Genomic DNA, 8,436 nt, shown 5'->3' with positions numbered 1-8,436 from the left:
GGGGTGCCTGGGTGGCTCCGGTTAAGCATCTGACTCTTGATTTCGGCTCAGGTCATGATCTCACAGTTCATGAGATCGAGACCGACGTCTGCACAACGCTAAAAGTGCCAGCCTGCTTGAGACTCTCTCTCCCCCTCTCTCTGCCCCTCCCCCACGCACACGCGTGCCCTCTCTCTCTCTCAAAAATAAATAAATAAACTTTAGAAAACGCAAAAAAAAAAAAAAACAAAAACAAAAAACAAAAAACAAAAAACCTCTCTACCTGGACCATGAGCAGCTTGAAATTAGGGTGTGGTGTCCACCTCTGTGTCCGCGGTGACTGGTCCTAGGTAGGAAGCCCTCAAGTGCCATTTCCACACTCACTTCCTGAGCTTCTTCCCCGAGCCTGGCGCTGTGCTGGGAGTTCAGACACAAACAGGGCACAGCTTCCGCTCTCAGAACGCTCCAAAGGCAACAGCCCCGAGAGTAAATACATACAGTGAACCAGCCGAAGTGACAGTGGGTTTGCCAGATGAAGCCAGACTGACTGTCCTGGGGTGGGGAGACTATCCGGGAGGAGGCCACGGGGAACTGGGTCGCAAAGGGTGTTGGTTTGAACTGAAGATGACAGGTGGGGAATAGTGGTCCAGGCTGGGGGCGGCAAGAGGGCCCTAATGGCTCTTCTTCCCTCTGCCGGCTTTCCACAGGAGAGCTCCTGGGTAGCTAGAACAGTTCTCAAGAGGGAGGAGAAAAAAAGCAGGAAATACAGGAGAAGCCCTTCCCAGAGTTATTGCTGATAGGAGAGCAGAGATCACGCAGATTCTTCCATCTCCCACTTCTCAGGTGTCAGCTTGGGCCTGCCCTCTGCCCCCACTCCACAGTGGCTCACCCGTTCTTCCACCCTGGCAGGGTCTAAGGAGGTGTCACCCAGCTCTTTCTGTGCACCCACGAAGTTCCCAGTGGCCTCAGGGCACTGACAGCCCTGGACTGCTGCCCCCACCACAGCCTCGGGCCATCCTGTTGAGGCCGCACTGGGGAGCTGGGATGTGCACATGCGTGTACCAGGCTCTCTGCTCCCCTGTAGCTCTGGGCCCAGGGAACAGAGACAGCTCTGGAGCTCTGCTCCTCGGCACTCACTTCTCCTCTGTACACTTCCATGCTCCCTGATTCCCTTTCTCCCGGGCTTACCCCCATCTCCCCTAAGCCCCTGTCTAACGTCTTTCCCCATCTTAGGATGCATCAAGATGTAGTAAAAAGATAGCAGGTTTTGGAGTCAGGCTGGATTCAAATCAAGGATCAGCTATGGGATTTGGGGTGAGTTACTCACTTGGTAGAGCTTCAGCCCTCAATGAAGGATTGTTCTTACTATTATTCACCTATCAACCACTTGCTGCTCCGCAAACCCTCCTTGCTTCTCACTCTTTGAATGACCCAAGGGTCAAGCTGGCAAGAGAGGGTAAGGCTCCCGGGATAAATATATTCAACTATCCTATTCTTTGAGGGAGACTAGATGCCGAGGAAAACACTGGGGAAAAGTAGAGATGGAATCCCAAGGACAAAAGAAGACTCTTCCTTAAGGATTTAATGTGGGCCAGGGACTGAGGTGTGTTTTCTGTGCCTCCTTCTTTAATTCAGAACAACCCTACAGGGTGGATGTTATTCTGCCCATTGTTCAGATAAGATCCTTGGAGAGGGTAATTAACATTCCCAGAATCAAAGAATATTTGTAGATCAGGAAAAAAATAAACTGAGTTAAAGAATGCAAAGTCAGCTCTTTAACTCAGTTTATTTTTTTCCTGATCTACAAATCAGGGCAAGAGCTGCTTGGAACTGAGAGAAGACAGGCGGGCCCCACTGTCTTCTTGCCCCACCTCCCCTGCAGCCCTCACTGTGGCTGACTTTCACCTCCGGTTCCCGTGGGGATCTCAGTGTCCTGTCAGGCTCCACCCAAACTTTGGCCTCCCCCAAGCCAGGCCTCAGGCCCCACCCATGGCTCTTAACGGGAAGGGCTAGAAGGTGTAAGGAGGAAAGGAGGGCCTGTGGGAAGAGTCAGTGAAAGAATATGGGACTCAGGCCTTACCCCCAAAAGAGGCAGAAGGCTGAAGAAATGGTAGAGCGCTGGCCAAAATGCTTGCACGAGACATGCAATGGGCAAACTCAGGGAAATGCCCTGTTCTCAGCCCACAAAATGACCAGCAGGTGCACCAGCAACCTGGAATCATGAGGTAGGGCTGGCCAAGGGGCCATTTGTTCCCCAAACAGCTGAAAGAATAAGACAATTCAGCCATGTGAGTGAAAGACTCTCCCTAGAGCTCTGTGTGTGTCCCCGATGCCTCTGAAGGGCAGCCGGGTTCCTGGGAGGGCGGCCTTGCTGTCGCTTACATTCCCCCTGGCTGGGCCAGCCCTGAACCAAACTAATGGCACATGTGAGCTGAAGGACAAGTCCAGGCCTGAAGTGGGTGTCTGACATGTGCAGAGACACACAGTGAGGGGTGAGAAGAGGAATACACGGGGTCTAGTTAGCTGGCGCTCTGTCCAGGAAATGGGAGCCTGAGCTAGAGGCAGAGTCTAAGCATGTAAGGAAGCCTCCTCTTAACTGACCCCACACCTCCTGGCTTTTGTTTTTGTTTTTGTTTTGTTTTTTTTTTCAATCTAGATATGACTATTTTCTGGGGAGAAACTTGCCACCTTCTTACTGTTACTCTTCAGAGGGCCCGAGGAGCTCCCTGGAAGGGATAAGGAAAGCCCAACCCTGTAGGGCACTGGCAAAATGGCTGCCAACAGGGGGCCTCTTTAAAGAGGGTCGGCCAGGTGACCCTAAGTAAAACTCCCCTAAGTTTTACTATTCCACTTACTAGCTGTGTGGGAAACTTCTTTCTTTCTTTCTTTCTTTCTTCCTTCCTTCCTTCCTTCCTCCCTCCCTCCCTCCCTCCCTCCCTTCCTTCCTTCCTTTTCTAATTTACATCCAAGCTAGTTAGAATATAGTGCAATAATGATTTTAGGAGTAGATTCCAGTGATTCATCCCCTATGTGTAACATCCAGTGCTCATCCTAACAAGTGTCTTCCTTAATGCCCCTTACCCATTTAGCCCATCCCCCCTCTCACAACCCCTCCAGCAACCCTCAGTTTGTTCTTTGTATTTAAGAATCTCTTATGCTTTGTCCCCCTTCTTTGGTTTTATATTATTTTTTCTTTCCTTCCCTTATGTTCATCTGTTTTGTATCTTAAAGTCCTCATATGAATGAAGTCATATGATATTTGTCTTTCTCTGACTAATTTAGCTTAGCATAATACCCTCTAGTTCCATCCACATAGTTGCAAATGGCAAGATTTCATTCTTTTTGATTGCTGAGTAATACTCCATTGTGTGTGTGTGTGTGTGTGTGTGTGTGTGTATCACATCTTCTTTTTCCATTGTGTGTGTGTGTATATATATATGTATATATATATATATACTCCATACATATGTATGTATGTATACATATACATGTATATATATATACTCCATTGTGTGTGTGTATGTATATACAATGTGTATACTCCATTGTGTGTGTATATATATATATATATATATATATATATATATATATCACATCTTCTTTATCCATTCATCTGTCAATGGACATTTGTGCTCTTTCCATACTTTGGCTATTGTCAATAGCACTACTATAAACATTGGGATGCACGTTTGTGGGCAACTTTTTTAAACCGATTTTTTTTTACTATAAAATAACACCCCATAAAAAAAATAGAGGGTTGATGGGGGTGGGAAGGAGGGGAGCGTGGGTGATGGGCGTTGAGGAAGGCACCTGTTGGGATGAGCACTGGGTGTTGTATGGAAACCAATTTGACAATAAATTTCATATTAAAAAAATAAAAATAAATAGTAGCACCCATAAAAAATTTTTAAAAATTTACAGAAATACTTAACATGTAAAGTAAAAAGCTCTCTACTTAAAAGTTCTATCACCCCTGGATAACCACTATTGAAGCCTTGATACATATTTCTCCATTATTTTTTTTAATGAATATTATGATATAAAAAAACTTTTTCTCAGATGGTCTTATGTTATCTGTTGTTATTATTACTGTTCAAATTATTTTTTCCACTACTATATCCTGCATATATTGCTATGTCAGTACATAAAAGTATCTTTCTTTTAAGCAGTGAATAGTGTACTGATGTACCACAATCTCATCAACCAAGGCTACTTGCTTAACCTCATCAAGTCTTAATTTCTCGTAATTTCAATGAGGATAATAATAGTGCCTATGTCATAGATGTTGTGAGGATTAAATGAGTTTTTATTTGGAAAGGATTGAGTACAGTGCCCATGGTTTTTTTTTTTGAAAAAAAAAACAAACTCAAATAACAATGATAGTGAATTATTTATATCTCATATCTACATCCCAAGGGCCTGCAAGTTGCACATAATACCAACCCATGGACACACATGGAACACAGACCTAGAAGGAGTAGGTGACCAGAAATGCTCGTATCATTGCAAAGTCGACTAACATCTCCAGTTTCCAGATGTTAACACTATTTATTGAATCTAGCCAACAGAAAAGATTAATTTGAAAGATTAAAAAGCACTTTGGACCTGAATTATCTACCATGGCACAAATCCAACAATTGTTTGCCTGCATTTCTTACTTAGGCATTTGGGTCCTAGCCAAGGATCTGAAAGGGCAGGATTCTTGTTTCGTACAAGGCCCAACTCATTGCCACCACAAACTGGGGTTCATAAATAGGAATTCGGATGTGGTAACACAATGTAATGTAAAGTGCACTTGGCTTGTGTCGAGCAGGTGACGTCTGTTACTTATCATCAGTAGAAGTCTGCGCACTTCTCCCCACCGTGTCTTGGCATCGGAGTTGCCAAGGAAAACAAAAGAATCAAGCACTGGGTGGAACAATGCTCACAGCAAGATCAGCTTCAGTAGTGGGAGTTGGCCTCCCGAGGCCAGCAGTGCCCCCCAGGCAGCCCACACAGGGTAACTGGTTTGCATTCACCCTTCTGGTGGTGCAGCAAAAGAACCCTGTTCCCTCCTTGCAGAAGACAGATATAGCGGTGCGGTTGGCCAGTTGTCACATGACACATGCTTCAGGAGAACACAAATATACTCTGCATCAAGTCCTGAAACAGAGGAAGATATTGCCACACAAGGTGACAAGTCCAGCACAGGCTATGAGGACTCTATCCATTGGTAAGAAAGCATCCCAGGCCTGGGGCCCATTCTTATGTGGCCGTTAAAAAGTTGAAGGCAGTGTGTGTAAGACTGCCTTTTCCAATAGCTTAAACACAAAAGACACACATGAACCAGGGCTCTGACCCTAACAGATCTGTGACAAACAGTATCCTTGATTCATCGGGAAAGTCGGACAAGAACCTACTGTACCACCTACACCATCGGCAAGACATAGGTGAGGTAATAAAAGCGCCTAGCAAAAGGCTCTACTGAGATTCGTAAATGTTGAATACGTGAATTGGTCACAGTGAATAACTGATCATGCATACTCTTTAACAGGAAGTGAACACAGCTGTATAAAAGAACATTTGGGGCTAGAGAGGTGTCTGCTGTGAGAGTTAATGTGATTTTAGGCCGCATTCATAGAACTGAGACAGGATGTAGCTGCTCTACTCGGCTCTGAACAGATCATACCTCTGGGCTTGTGTACTGTCTGGATGGATGAAACTGAGGCTCTTTGGGTATGAGATAGAGAAGAGATGGGACACCTAACCACCCTCACACACTCGGAATACCTGAAGGCCTTCTGCACTGCTCAAGACTAGGGATCAGACTCCTTCGGGGCAGAATTTGGGAGATTTGGGTCCAAAAACCGGAAGAGCCTTTTCACAGACAGAATTAGTCACAGAAGGAAGAGACCCCAACATGTCCCCTGACATGTGGGTGTGTGAGCAAAGCCTGGTGGCCATGGCTCCTGGATGTTATGGGGAAGATTTGCCACAGATAGGTGGTTAGGACAGATGGTCTCTGAGGCACCCTATGATCCTGATATTCACCAATACCATGGTTAGTCGCAAAAAGCAGAAGCAACTGTGTGCTTACTAGAAATGACACAAATGCATAGAAGGAAAAGAACTTTGGGATTCATTATTCATCCAACTACTTAGAATATTTTGGTCATTCCTATATTAATACAAAAGAAGTGGAGAATTGACATAAGTTTTCGGTTGAATTGGGTCCTACCACAAACGATATGTTGGAGTCCTAACTTCTAGTACCTCAGAATGTGATCTTATTTGGAAATAGGGTCTTTACAGAGGTAAACAAGTTAACATGAGGTCAGGAGAGTGAGCCCTAATTCAATACAACTGGTATTCTTATGAAAAGGGGAAATTTGGACACAGAGACGGACATGCACAGAGGGAAGATGATGTAAAGATACAGGGAGGACTTGGGGCACTTGGGTGGCTCAGTTGGTTGAGTGTCCAACTTTGGCTCAGGTCATGGTCTGAAGAATGTGAGTTCGAGCCCTGGGTCGGACTCTGCTGACAGATCAGAGCCTGGAGCCTGCTTCAGATTCTGTGTCTCCCTCTCTTTCTGTTCCTCCCTTACTCGCTCTTTCTCTCTCTCTCTCTCAAAAGTAAATGAAGATTAAAAAAATTAAAAAAAAAAGATACAGGGAGGACTTCATTTGCAGATGGAGGATTGGAGCAATGTGTCTACAAGCAAAGGAACACCTATACTAGAAGCTAAGATAGACTTCTGGAACAGGTCCTTCCCTAGCACTGTCAGAGGGAGTATGGCCCCGCTGACATCTTGATTTTGGACTGCCAGTCTCCAGAACTGAGAGACAATAAAGTTCTATGGGTGTAAACCATCTAGTTTGTGGTACATTTTTATGGCAGCCCTAGGAACCTGATATGACATAGTCATCAGTAAGCATTATTGTGCTGGGTGATATGGCAAAGAAGAAAACCCGTATTTATGATGTACACGTAGAAAAAAGGAATAAACCAACTCTTGGCAATGTGGAGCAGGTAGAACATTCTGAGGAAAATAAAAGACTCTGCAATAAGGGCACACTTGACCATAATAAAGTGGCAAAATACACAGATAAATAGGCTTATGCATGATGGAGAAATCAAAGCAAACCACGACAACAAACACCGTGAGCATTTTTCTCCCAGAGGACATCTGAAGGTTCTTTAGTTTTAAATGAGCTTATTGCTACAATTCTGCATTTATCTTTGAAGGGCAGATCTGGCTTTAAGATAAGAAAAAGGAGGTCATAGCTGTTGGTGTCAAAACGTTCCCACAGGTGATGTAATTGGTTAGAGATGGAGGCCTGTCCTGTTTTTGCCTGGGTTTTCGGGCAGCGGCAGGATGTGGGTTGGGCTTCAGCCTCACCTACTCTGTTCTCAAGTTCATGTGCCCTTTGGGCAGCACCAAAATAGCTCTGCAGAAGTTCAAGCTCCTTTCACACCTCTCGCACTCAGGAAGGGTGTCACAGTGCTAGGCTGGTACACAGCACAGGGATAGGGCAAGGAGTGTTTTGGAAGAAGAGACAACTATCCTCTCCTCTCAGTTGATCCCCAGGCTTAATATCGCTTACGCAATTATAATTCCTGAATCCTAGAGCAGGAAGAAGCCCTGGCCATCCAGGAGAGCTCTCTTGCTTTGCAAAGAGAAATTGAGACCTGTTAGAAGTAAGAATGGGGTTTTGCTGGCATTGTGGGCAGGGACTCAGGACTCGGTGAATTTTCCAATCATCTTTCCTCCTGATAGTATGGATGTACAAACTCTCAAGAAATAGTAGCCATGTGGGATACAGAGAGGACTAAGATAGTGCAACTCACTGTAGACTCTTCCCACAAATTTGGACTTGAGAATGTGGTTTTCCTCAAGTGAACCTCCAATATCCTCTTAAAGTCTGAATGCAAACCTTAGGATACTCTCATCCTCTGGCCAGCTCTTAAAAGAAAAGGAACCTCAGAGAAAGGAAAGAAAAGAGGAGTGGGCAAAGAGCTATAACTTGGTTTTCCCAAAGGTGCCAAATCTGCAACATTCTCCCAGGTGCATAAAACACAGACAAGCAAAAGGGGAGTGAGCGATGCATTTAAAAATACAGTGATTCTGCACAAGAGGAAATGTGTTTCAATCAGCATTTTAGGCTTTCATCACCAATCACTATAGCTTTCTCTCCTTTTGGGGAGGAGCACAGAATAGGAGTGAGCTGAAAGGAGGGCAGATGGACGATGAATGGATAAAGATGTCACACACACAGACACACACACACGCACACATACACACACACACACACAGTGGAATATTATTCAGCCACAAACAGAGCGAGATCTTGCCATTGGCAACAGCATGAATGGATCTTGAGGACATTATGCTAAGTGAAGTAAGTCAGATAGAAAAAGACAAATATCACATGATCTCTTTTATATGTGGAATCTAAAAACAAAAACAAAATCAAA

The sequence above is a fragment of the Prionailurus viverrinus genome, chromosome C1 (genome assembly GCF_022837055.1).
Source record: "Prionailurus viverrinus isolate Anna chromosome C1, UM_Priviv_1.0, whole genome shotgun sequence".
Classification (NCBI taxonomy): Eukaryota; Metazoa; Chordata; class Mammalia; order Carnivora; family Felidae; genus Prionailurus; species Prionailurus viverrinus.
Note: the sequence above shows the minus strand (reverse complement) of the source record.